Here is a 12,777-nt window from a genome sequence, read left to right as displayed (position 1 = left end):
TATCACATGGTAATTCAGTGTTTCGAGCTTATCGGTTATCCCAAAGGGTGGAATAAATAGAAGCAGGGCAAAATTGAGATGACAGGAACAAAAGTAACCGGTAGCTACCATAAGGTTACCAGCAACGGTTGTTCTACATCATCTCGGAAAAATGAAAAAGGTATCTCTGATCTCCAATACTTCCGTTCAATTAAAAGGAAAAACCCTAAATTAAATAAATCTGCTGAATGGGTAAGGGTTAAACCCTCAAACCCTAAAGCAACTTAGACCCAAAAACAATCAGACATCCATAGACTCCCTAAATCAGCTTCGTTTAATCACCCAAACCGATTTCAATGTTTACAAACGATTGAAGAAGGAAGGTTAAACTCCTATCATCAATCGAAAGTTTTCTCAATCAACCCTAATTTTATAAAATTAACGTTATCAGATATTCATAAAGAAAACGTAACCTGTGATAAATTTAGGGATAAAATCGATGAAGGGTTGAATCCATGGATGGACTGTAAAGTTCTTGAGGGAAACGATGGGTTAGGAGAACCTTTTAACATTGGGAAACGACAGATACAGGAACCAAGAAGCACGCGTAATAAAGTAGGTGATAAAGTAGGTGCCGATTTTTTAAATACTGGATATAAAACCTGTTCTGGCCTCTTAAACAAGCGTGAAAATGAAAAGACTGGATATAAAACATGTGGGCCTATTTTTTATAAAGAAAGGAGTACAATTAGGCCAAAACTTAATTTGAATATTAACTATGGGCCGATTAAAAATAGTTTTTCTAGGCCAGAACATGGTCAGGCCCAAAATCCAAAACGTTTTGTTGAAAAAACCCAATCTTTGAATTTAAACTGTTTTTATAAAACCCATACTATTGCTACACAAAATCAGGCCCAAAAATGTTACGATTTTAAAAAGGGTAAATGGCTCGAAAGGGTAACCTATGTTGTTAAATTTGACAATCAAGGTAACCCCCAATTTGTCTAAGCCCGAAAGGGACTCTATTTTAATTTTTGCTCGCTAAAAGGACTGCGTGTTTGAAAATTTTAAAATTGGGGTAATTTTCGTCAAATTCATTAACAATCATTAATGATAAATACATAACTGATCCATGAGGTTTGTTAAAAAATTAGGTCAAAAGTCCTCTTCATCATCTTCATTATAAAATCTCAAAAATTCATGAAAATCACCTCAAAAGCCAACCTATTAGTCAATCATGTATTAATTCGAGCTAATTTGACCCAGTTGATATTTACCAAGTTCATGTTATAGTACAGAATTCTATGGCAAACAACTTGTGTTCATCATCATCACCAAACAGCTTCATCTATGGTCTCATGATAACATCACAACAGCTTCATCATCATCACCAAACAGCTTTGTGTTCTTCGTTTTGCAGATTCCGGCGACCATTCCGGCGGCGACAGCTGGTGGTTGGTGGCGGCTAACATGGAAACCACCTCAAAACATGATATAAACGCACCAACTTGTGCAGATTGTAGCGGGTTACCATCACCAATCTTTCTCCATTCTTAGATTTCACAAAAAACATAACGAAATCGTGCCCAAATGAACGAATTCGGAAACTATTTTCGAACACAAAAATGGTGAGATCTCGAGCAATACTTCGAATTAGGACCTGAGATTTAGAGGATATAATCACAAAATTATTTCCAACCTTTCCACGTTTTTAGATTTTTCAGATTCGATCTAATTTTTTAAAACCCTAAAATGAAGCTGTGAATGTACGAATACAATTTGGGATACTGTATGTATTTTTTATTTGATTAATAATTTGAGGACTTTTGAAGAAACTTTTTAACAAACTTCAGGGACCAATCCGATAGTTTCAATAACGACCGTTAATGAATGAGGACCTATGGTACAATTTTATAACAAACATGAGGGACTAATTTTGTATGATTTTTGATGAATATTACCCCAATTTTAAAATTTTCAAACACGCAGTCCTTTTAGCGAGAAAAAATTAAAATAGAGTCCCTTTCGGGCTTAGGCAATTTGGGGGTTACCTTGATTGTCAAATTTGACAACATAGGTTAACCTTTCGGGCCATTTGCCCTTTTAAAAAGGCCCAAAACCCCGTTAATTTTAAAAATAAAAATAAAAATTTAACGAGTAGCCCGTGTTTTACCGGAAAAGCCAACACTGTTTCGAATCATGTTAAGAATAACGAATGGATTTTTGACTGCGGTGCTAACCACACCATGAGTTTTGAAAAATCTTATTTTTATGCTTAATCGAAACCTCGGGTCAATAAAATTCAAACGGCTAACGGGGGCATTGTACAAGTAGAAGGGGGTGGAAAAATTGAAATTACTCCGACTATGAACTTATCAAATTGTTTATATATTCCAACCCTGTCCCATAAGTTGTTGTCCGTTAGCCACGTTACAAAGGAACTAAATTGTTCTGTCGTATTACACCCTACCTTTTGTATCCTTCAAGATATTAGGACTGGGGTGATTATTGGGCGTGGTACCGAACGGGGTGGGTTGTACTATGTGGACGAAGTAACCCAACAAGGTACCGTGATGCTTGCTCACGGAACACCTACGAGGGAAGCTTGGTTATGGCATAGAAGGTTAGGTCACCCATCTGCCGAATACTTACACTCTTTATTTCTAAGTCTTTTTCCATCCAATGTTACGTTAAATTGTGAAACTTGTATTTTGGCTAAAAGTCATCGAAATACGTTTAAACCTAGTAACACTAGGAAAGAAATTCCTTTTGCTTTAATCCATTCTGATGTGTGGGGTCCTGCACCCGTTGTTGGGGGAAATTTTTTTCTATATTTTGTCTTATTTATTGACGATCATACCCGAATGACTTGGATTTATTTTCTAACCCACAAATTAGAGGTTTTTGAGAAATTTTCCCATTTTTATAAAATGATACAAACCCAATTTAACAAAAATATACAAATTTTGAGATCCGATAATGGGAGTGAATTTGTCAATACTTCAATGAAACAATTTTGCGAAAACAACGAGATCATTCACCAAACATCTTGCGCTCATACTCCCGAATAAAATGGCGTAGCCGAACGAAAAATCGACTACTTTTAGAAATGACAAGAGCATTATTAATTGAATCCAAAGTTCCGAAGAGTTTTTGGCCAGAAGCTCTTGCTTCCGCTACTTATCTTATCAATCGTTTACCTACCAAAGTTTTGGGCACAAAAACCCCTAAAGATACCCTTTCCAAATCTCATACCCTTCCGACTTCATTTAGCATCGAACCTCGAATATTTGGGTGCTCGGTCTTTGTATGAGCGCACCAAACTAGATCCATGTGCGGAAAAATGTGTCATGGTTGGCTATGGGATAAACCAAAAAGGATATCGATGTTATAGTCCAAAAAGGCGTCATGTTTTTACCACAATGAACTATGATTTTGTTGAAACTGAATATTTTTACAACAATACCCAACTCACGAGTGAGGGGGAGAATGAAAGTAATGACACTCTCAGTTGGATGACGTGGGTGCCACATCAAATACCTCAAACTCAAATCCCTGAACCTCAAACACAAACCCCTGAACCACCTCAAACACGAGAGCCCGAGCCAACACAAAACCTCAAACCTATTCAAACTCCAACACTAAACCCCGAGCCAACAAAACCAACACAAGACCATGAACCAACGGAAACTATCCCACTAAATCATGAGACTACTGAAACCTCCTCGAACAATGAACATCAAACCCTTGACACAAATCCCGACGAAACCACCCAACGATATGTCCTACCTCAAAGAGCCAATAGAGGTGTCCCACCAAAATGATATTCTCCATAAAAAGAAGCGCAAAGATCTAGATATCCTATGGCTAATATAGCACAAGGAAATCTGTCAAATGAAGCTCAAAAATTTAATTCCGCAATTTACTCTGAAAATATTCCAACTTCTGTTGAACAAGCGTTTAAATCAAAAAACTGGAAAAAGGAAATTGTGACAACCCGGAAATTATTGACCAAATTTAAACTTTATCTTTAAATGATTTAACGTTTCCGACACGATAAGCAAAGTCTATGAAGTTGAATCTTAAAATTTTAGAACTGTTTCATGTATTAAATTACATTTGACTGCTCTCGACGATTCATGAACAATTATATGTATGTATATATATATATGTACAAGTAAAAACGACTTTCCTACCGTAAAACACTATTTGCTACAGTAAAACACTATTTGCTACAGTGAAACCGTATTTTGCTACATTGCTACAGTGAAAACGGCTTTGCTACAGTGATTTGCTACAGTAACCACTATTTGCTACAGTAACACTATTTGCTACAGTAAACACTATTTGATGTTTGCGAACTAGCAAACAAAAACAGGATAAGGCGGCCATGCGATCACATGGCAAAAACAATGAAAACTCATGCGATCGCATGAGGTACTGTAGCAGGCCACATACTATAAAAGCTCGATTCATTCCTCTGTATTATTATTTTTTTATATTATTATTATTATTATTATTATTATTATTATTATTATTATTATTATTATATTATTATTATTATTAAGATTAATATTATTATTATTAATCTTATTATAATATTATTATTAGTAGTATATATACCTAAAATACTACGACAAGGTTATGAGCGTGTCACCTTCAAAATGGGTTTTTGAGCGGGATAGAGCTAAGGAAATTATGGGTTATTGTCAAGGAGGTTATGGGTAATGTTCGAGGGTATATTTGTGAATTCAAATCTAGTGTTTATCATCTCTGTTACGTTTACGTACTTTCCTACAATATTAAATCTCAATATTGATACGTAAGGACTCATATTTTATCTTTTATACATTAATTGTGTATCCATGTCTAGTGCTCGAGTATATATATTTATGCATGCTTGTATGCTAAATTTTGTCGTTAAACAGTTATGATGAATCACGAAGTAAATACATATATTACTGGTAAAAGGTATATGATATACATGTTTTTGGAAAGCTGGCGAAAAATCAATAACTTTTCATTTAGATATCGAATAATTTCGATGAACGGATTAAAAGATATGATCAACTGAATTATGATTAACGTTAATTGAAATTGCTTTTGAATCTACAATTAAGATTTAAACAACTTGTTTACGAGATTGATAAATTGGATTTTTGAATATTACCAACTGAGTAAATGAATCCTTATATAAGGTATGTCTCGTTTTGTTGAACTATTGTCAAAATTGACTTTTTGAAACGACTTTGGATAGCTTTTGTATGTCGATCTCGAGCATTAGGATTGTTATACACTATGACCTAACCTAGCTTGATAGACATTTATTGACCAACATTGTTCTCTAGGTTGAGATCTACGGTTATTTGATATTCCGAGTTTCGGTCACGTTTTGGTGAACAACTTTATGTGCTGCTAAGGTGAGTTTCATTTAATCCCTTTTTAATTGCTTTTGCAATATATTTTTGGGATGAGAATACATGCACTTTATTTTAAACGCAATGGATACAAGTACATACTAAATTCTACACCGAGTTTGAACCGAAAATCTCTTAGCTTTGGTAACTAGTAACTGCCGGTTATAAGAACTGGTGGGCGCGAGTAGTTGTATATGGATCCATAGGGCTTGATATCCCCGTCCGAGCTAGAGCACTAGCCTTTTAACGGACTTATGCTATTTGAGAAGCGTACACGTTGGTTTGCGTGTATTATTAAGATGATTATACAAAGGGTATAAATTATATATACGTTAAGTTTAGTTACCAGGGTGCTCAATTTCGTAGAATATTTTGATAAACGTTTCTGGATGAAACAACTGAAAACCTGTGATCCACCTTTATATATAGATTATACGAAACATTAAAACTATGAACTCACCAACCTTTGTGTTGACACTTGTTAGCATGTTTATTCTCAGGTTTCCTAGAAGTCTTCCGCTGTTGCTTATATGTTAGACAAGCTATGTGCATGGAGTCTTACATGACATACTTTTCAAGGAAACGTTGCATTCACCAAATTATCACCATGTATCTTATTTTGACTGCAATGTCAACGGAAGTACTATTGTAAACTATTATTTACGGTGATTGTCTATATGTAGAAATCATCAGATGTCGAAAACCTTTGATTTAAATATTCATTTATGGTGTGCCTTTTCAAAAGAATGCAATGTTTACAAAACGTATCATATAGAGGTCAAATACCTCGCAATGAAATCAATGAATGACGTATTGTCCATATGGATTTGGAGCGATCGTCACAGTTAGTATCAGAGCGTTGGTCCTAGCGAACCAGGTCTTGCATGAGTGTATCTAACTGATAGTTGTTAGGATACATTAGTAAGTCTGGACTTCGACCGTGTCTGCATGTTAAAAGTTTTGCTTATCATTTCTTGTCGAAAATTACATGTTTATCATTCTTAAGTCTAGACACGTTTTCTTGCATTTATTGCATAAATAGTGTATAGACAAAAATTCATATCTTAGCGTATCTGTTACTGTAAACGTTTCCTGACATCTTCCGAAAATTCCTCCGTGATTTATGGAATTTTGGTATTATATATACATATGTAAATTATGTATTGAAGAGTACCAATCTAAATTCTATAATCTATTTCATATCAAAAATCATCTCTCTAATTATACAAGATGGATCCCGTATCTAGTTCAAATTCCTTAAACTCCGACAGCTATTCCGATATGGATATTCACCTGAATTCCGAAGACAGTGTAACCGGAATGGATCAACCAATCAGCCATCATCTATTCTGGATGAATTGGGGATGGGTTCGTAGCCTACTTAATTATTGGAGACAAGAAGAAGGCGGTCCCTTCCATCCACCACATTGCCCTCTTGGCGAAGAACCTGAAGCACTTACCGGCGAACCTGTTCGTAATACCATTTTCTCTCTCATCTCCAGAATATTTCATCATGATCATATACTCTCTCAAATTCTAGATCTTATTCATCTGCTCGTCCGAACCGCCAATCATCCCGGTGTAGTAGAAGAAGTCAACGAGCTTCGCGCTCGGGTAGTGGATTTGGAGAATATGGTGCAAAGGTTACAAGCAACAGCAGCATCACCGGCATCAACAGTACCACCGACAACAACACCAACAGTACCATTACCACCACCAACAACATCTGCATTGCAAACCTCAACTTCACAATCTGTCCCACGAGCATCAACGTCATACACACCGTAGTTACCAAGAAATACCATCAACAATAACCGATGAAGCATTAACTCATTTTTCCTTGAAGAAATTTTATGTATATTTAATATATATGAATTTTGAAATCAAAATAAATCTTTTTGTACTAAGATATTACGTGTGAACCTTAACTGGCAGGTACTACTAGGTTAGTTCATATTACTAATATGCAATTATGTACATCCTTCCTTAACAACTTAACCATTGTTAACTACAATATCTGTTTCAACTTAATGAATTCCACTTCATAATAAACCAAGTGTATTATTCAATTACATAATTGATTTTACATTTTCATTTACGATGTACTCGAAACTTTTCAGAAAATATCATCTGTGCCTTGTAAGGTTCACAAAAATTCCACGAGCACCAACATCCTTCACTGAGGAATATCAATAAGAATAAATAATGAAGTGTTGATTTCATTAGTGAAATACTCCGCAAAGACTATGTAATCTTTAATGTTTTAGAGATTAATCATTTTTAAGTCAAGTCGAAAATCAAATGAGCTTAATATGATATTAACTCATTAAATCCGTATTACATCTGAAGAAATATACATACATATATTTTCATAAAGACTGTAATAAAAATTCTTTTGTACAAAATATTACTTGTGAAATCTTTAACGGGTAGGTAATTCCCGGGAAATATATAAGTTCACAATTAATATGTTATATGGTACATTCTTCAATTTTGATTCAAAAATCATTAACTATACTCACTATCTTCACAATGATACACAATCATTTCATACAAATTCAATCACTTATTCTGATATCGACGTATCATAATCCAAGCCATAACTCTGAACCGGTGACATCATTCTTAGATCTCTACATCTTTCAAAGCTATATTTTGACTTCAAAACTGTGCAAGATCCTTTAGCGTTATTTTTACCGAAAATAATCTTGCAATCCTTTTCAAAGTATCCAGTTTTATCACACTTCCAACCAACTTCGACTTTTCATATTAGCCTTATTGTGACTTTGATATATACGTTCTTGTTACTGGGAAACCTTTCATGTTCCACCACGTTAACAGTAAATTTACCAACAACTTCATTGATCTTTGACCTTTCGGGAAATCCTTATACTCATTGAAACCCTATCATTTACTCATCAGCATCTTGTAACGAGAATTGCCATAAGAATTATCGGGAATTAGCAATCAGTATTTTGAAATTTTACAGCACGCCTACACCAACAGTTATATGTGTACATATAAACGTCTACCTCCTGGATTCACATACTTCGAATGTGAAGTTTCTGAAAAACATCTCAAACTATGAACTAGTTCTCTGAAATTGGAACAATGCTGATGAAGCAGCAAAAACTGTGAACGACCTTAACAGTCAAAAGTTTGATGATAAAGAATAGTATGGTGGTAAAGCTGAGAAAAAGAGAAGATTTGGAACTTGAAAACGGATTGAGCAAAGTATGAAGGAGGCTGTGGATAAATCACAAAGACTGAACCTGCCTTCAAAGAATCCAAATGATTCAGTGTCTGCTGAAACCATTAGTAAGAACCTTACTTCTTATTCTAAACCTTCACAGACAGATTTTCCTCATCATCCTCTGATATTAGAAATTCTAAGATATCATCGTATCTTCCATTATAAATATCCTCCATATTTCTGAAGATATTTTCATAACTATTCTTATCTGAAATCATTTATCTCTTCACGCTATCTTTGTTACATCATAAAAGAAACTATTTTAGTTTCTAAAATCTGAAAAATTCGAAAAATGGATGTTTTGAAGTAATGTTGGGAACTGAAGCATGAATTAGTATAATATAATGACACTTGATCAACGTGATTATATTACAGTAAGTCATGCTGAGTTTCTAATGGAACGTGATAAAGGTTCACAGATCCCACCCTCATCATGAACCATGTTACATAACTCTTTCATTCTATATAATCTCTAAATATATCAAGAAAATATATTTCTTGATGATTTGGTCTTTTTCGAGGTATTCTAGTAATTTGACAAGTCAGATTGTACTATTACCATTTCTTTCTTAGAACATTAGTTATGTTCATCTGAAACTTCATACCTACGAATTCTGGACCATTATCCGCTTGACTTAAGGTCGGGAAGAGAAAACGAAAGCATGAAGCTCCGTAATATAATGGAGAATATAAAGTCCGATAGCAACCCCGAAATTACAAACCGTGTATATCAATGCGTATAGCAATATAAAGACACGGGAGAATGAAAAACACTATAACCCCAAGGTAATAGTAGAAGAAAATAACTTCCTCTGGTGGCAGATAAAAAAGAAGAATGAAGGATACAATAGCCAGGAAAATATCAAGAATCAGAACTGGATTAAGCATTTTCACAATCTATTGGGATGTATGAAATAAGAAAGAAGATTATAGGAGTGGTGAAAATAAATGAAACGGAAGAGGTCAATTTATAGCGAAATATCAGACATAGCAATCGACGCAGATTACGCATTTAATCAAAGAAAATCCTAATTTCCGCAAATTTCGAAGAATCAAATTTTATTTAGATTATGAAGATTTTCTATTCCTTAAATTCCGGAAATCAATCGTAACTACGTCAAAAGTTAAGACGAATCTCTATTCTTTCATTTCACTCTTTTACGATAACTTCTCTTATACGCTTCGAGAAATCGGATTGTTTTATCCATATAATTCAACGGTGATAAAATTCTATGTATCAACTCATATCTGTCATGAAAACATTTTTATTATCAGCCATGACGACCTCACTCAAATTTCGGGACGAAATTTCTTTAACGGGTAGGTACTGTGACAACCCGGAAATTTTTGACCAAATTTAAACTTTATCTTTAAATGATTTAACGTTTCCGACACGATAAGCAAAGTCTATGAAGTTGAATCTTAAAATTTTAGAACTGTTTCATGTATTAAATTACATTTGACTGCTCTCGACGATTCATGAACAATTATATGTATGTATATATATATATATATATGTACAAGTAAAAACGACTTTCCTACCGTAAAACACTATTTGCTACAGTAAAACACTATTTGCTACAGTGAAACCGTATTTTGCTACATTGCTACAGTGAAAACGGCTTTGCTACAGTGATTTGCTACAGTAAATACTATTTGCTACAGTAAACACTATTTGCTACAGTAAACACTATTTGCTACAGTAAACACTATTTGATGTCGACGAACTAGCAAACAAAAACAGGATAAGGCGGCCATGCGATCGCATGGCAAAAACACTGAAAACTCATGCGATCGCATGAGGTACTGTAGCAGGCCACATACTATAAAAGCTCGATTCATTCCTCTGTATTATTATTTTTTTATATTATTATTATTATTATTATTATTATTATTATTATTATTATTATTATTATTATTATTATTATTATTATTATTATTATTAAGATTAATATTATTATTATTAATCTTATTATAATATTATTATTAGTAGTATATATACCTAAAATACTACGATGAGGTTATGAGCGTGTCATCTTCAAAATGGGTTTTTGAGCGGGATAGAGCTAAGAAAATTATGGGTTATTGTCAAGGAGGTTATGGGTAATGTTCGAGGGTATATTTGTGAATTCAAATCTAGTGTTTATCATCTCTGTTACGTCTACGTACTTTCCTACAATATTGAATCTCAATATTGATACGTAAGCACTCATATTTTATCTTTTATACATTAATTGTGTATCCATGTCTAGTGCTCGAGTATATATATTTATGCATGCTTGTATGCTAAATTTTGTCGTTAAACAGTTATGATGAATCACGAAGTAAATACATATATTACTGGTAAAAGGTATATGATATACATGTTTTTGGAAAGCTGGCGAAAAATCAATAACTTTTCATTTAGATATCGAATAATTTCGATGAACGGATTAAAAGATATGATCAACTGAATTATGATTAACGTTAATTGAAATTGCTTTTGAATCTACAATTAAGATTTAAACAACTTGTTTACGAGATTGATAAATTGGATTTTTGAATATTACCAACTGAGTAAATGAATCCTTATATAAGGTATGTCTCGTTTTGTTGAACTATTGTCAAAATTGACTTTTTGAAACGACTTTGGATAACTTTTGTATGTCGATCTCGAGCATTAGGATTGTTATACACTATGACCTGACCTAGCTTGATAGACATTTATTGACCAACATATGTTCTCTAGGTTGAGATCTACGGTTATTTGATATTCCGAGTTTCGGTCACGTTTTGGTGAACAACTTTATGTGCTGCTAAGGTGAGTTTCATTTAATCCCTTTTTAATTGCTTTTGCAATATATTTTTGGGCTGAGAATACATGCACTTTATTTTAAACGCAATGGATACAAGTACATACTAAATTCTACACCGAATTTGAACCGAAAATCTCTTAGCTTTGGTAACTAGTAACTGCCGGTTATAAGAACTGGTGGGCGCGAGTAGTTGTATATGGATCCATAGGGCTTGATATCCCCGTCCGAGCTAGAGCACTAGCCTTTTAACGGACTTATGCTATTTGAGAAGCGTACACGTTGATTTGCGTGAATTATTAAGATGATTATAAAAAGGGTATAAATTATATATACGTTAAGTTTAGTTACCAGGGTGCTCAATTTCTTAGAATATTTTGATAAACGTTTCTGGATGAAACAACTGAAAACTTGTGATCCACCTTTATATACAGATTATACAAAACATTAAAACTATGAACTCACCAACCTTTGTGTTGACACTTGTTAGCATGTTTATTCTCAGGTTTCCTAGAAGTCTTCCGCTGTTGCTTATATGTTAGACAAGCTATGTACATGGAGTCTTACATGACATACTTTTCAAGGAAACGTTGCATTCACCAAATTATCATCATGTATCTTATTTTGACTGCATTGTCAACGGAAGTACTATTGTAAACTATTATTTACGGTGATTGTCTATATGTAGAAATCATCAGATGTCGAAAACCTTTGATTTAAATATTCATTTATGGTGTGCCTTTTCAAAAGAATGCAATGTTTACAAAACGTATCATATAGAGGTCAAATACCTCGCAATGAAATCAATGAATGACGTATTGTCCATATGGATTTGGAGCGATCGTCACAGAAATGGATGTTGAAATGGAAGCTCTGAATGATAATGACACTTGGGAAAAATGTGTCATACCTCAAGGAAAGAAACCAGTGGGATGTCGATGGGTATTTACGATAAAATATAAACCCGATGGAACTATTGAAAGATACAAATCACGACTGGTTGCGAAAGGGTACACTTAGACATACGGGATTGATTACTCCGAAACCTTTTCACCAGTCGCAAAGAGTGATACCATTAGAGTTCTCTTCTCTATCGCGGTAAATGAAAATTGGCCACTTCATCAATTTGATGTGAAGAATGCTTTTCTCCATGGCGAATTAAAAGAGGAAGTCTATATGGAAGCACCTCCTGGATTCACCGACAACTTTAAAATAGGAAAGTTTGTCGACTTAAAAAGGCTTTATATGGGTTAAAACAATCACCACGGGCTTGGTTTGGGAGATTTACACTATTTATGAAAAAATATGATTTTAAACAAAGCAACTCGGATCATAC

This window comes from Rutidosis leptorrhynchoides, chromosome 9, assembly GCF_046630445.1.
Source record: "Rutidosis leptorrhynchoides isolate AG116_Rl617_1_P2 chromosome 9, CSIRO_AGI_Rlap_v1, whole genome shotgun sequence".
NCBI lineage: Eukaryota > Viridiplantae > Streptophyta > Magnoliopsida > Asterales > Asteraceae > Rutidosis > Rutidosis leptorrhynchoides.
The sequence above is the reverse complement of the archived record's forward strand: the minus strand, read 5'-3'. Positions refer to the sequence as shown.